We start from the raw sequence: 1,481 nt of genomic DNA, 5'->3' as shown, positions 1-1,481 counted from the left end.
TACACAGCAATGACGTCACACAATAATCCCCTTACATAACAGTTGTGGATGCTATATTTAGGTACATCTTTAAATGCACGTCATAAACACACTGGCTTCTTACTTCCTGTCAGCAGTTTTGTTTAATCGATGAAAGCAAAATAAAGTGGCATATTATATCACTGTTACTGTAACGCAAGAAAAGGTTTTTAGGACTCTACATCAAATATATCCAGTAAAACATGATATTGTATATTATGACTTATCTTAAGTTTTGAAGGACTTCTTTTCTTTCATTGCATAAGGTGGTACACTAAGCCAACAATACAAGGTAGAGTGTACTTTGTTTTAAGAGATGTACAAAAAAAAAACGTTTTCTTTGGACAGTTATGTATAACAGAAATCCCCCAAACATAAGACAAGGCAGGTTTATTTGTATAGAACCTTTCAACAATAAGGTCAATCAAAGTGCTTTACATAAGACATAAAAAGACTTTAAGACAAGATATCAAGAAGAACTTAACTTTGACACCTTTAATAAATACTGGTTGAACATAGCTCCTTAACTGCTAAACATATAACTTTTTTGTGCATGTAGTGAAATATATTTTTAAATTAAGTTTTTTCTTATATCTCTGAGTCATATTTTATATGTATACACACATACTGTATGTTCTTATATGATCATAATAATAATAATAATAATGATAATAATAATAATGATAGCAATAGTAGCAATCCTCCATCAAACACTTGTGGTCTAACAACACATTTTAGCATTTTAGCTAGTTCACAATCATCAACCAAAACCGAACTATCTTGGATTTTTCACTTTGGACATTTTTATTTCATACAAACTATGTTTAATGAAGATAGTTTTGGCTCCGTCCTCTCAGGAAAGTCGTTTCAGCAGCGCCCCCTTCCGGTCGACAGCTGAAACTGCTACTCTGATGTGAAACCAGCTTTTCACCACTAGAGGGCGGCGCAACTGCACCAAACGGAGCCCAGAGCTTCTGTGGCTCAAAGCATAGCTTTCTAACCGTAGAGGCGTAGTTATCCTCCTCAAGAACATTTTGACATGTGACTGCTGCAGATCAGTGTGTCACTAGTCCGCCTCTGGTCACTCTTATAATCTTTTATATTCACAAATCTATTCAGTGACATTTTCAATCCAGCTATTCAGAAAAAAATACTTTGGCACACACACACACACCTTATTTTTACAGCATGTGCATACTGCTCAGGTTCTTCACTATCTTAACATCTGTGTTACTGACGACCCCACCCATCAACCGTCAATCTATATTGATAGACCTCATTTATTTCACTACATGCTGTATATATCTGTGTCCCTGTATGTGCTTTGTGTGAATGTTTGTGTGCAGGTCTGTCACTGTAAGCCCTTTAAAGCTGGGAATGAACAAGCAGAAGATTGCTGTAATGATGTGACCCAGATGTCCCCGGTGCAGATTCTCCGGGCTGAAAACGAGAGTGCAGATCAG

This window comes from Siniperca chuatsi, linkage group LG20 (genome assembly GCF_020085105.1).
Source record: "Siniperca chuatsi isolate FFG_IHB_CAS linkage group LG20, ASM2008510v1, whole genome shotgun sequence".
Lineage (NCBI taxonomy): Eukaryota > Metazoa > Chordata > Actinopteri > Centrarchiformes > Sinipercidae > Siniperca > Siniperca chuatsi.
Note: the sequence above shows the minus strand (reverse complement) of the source record.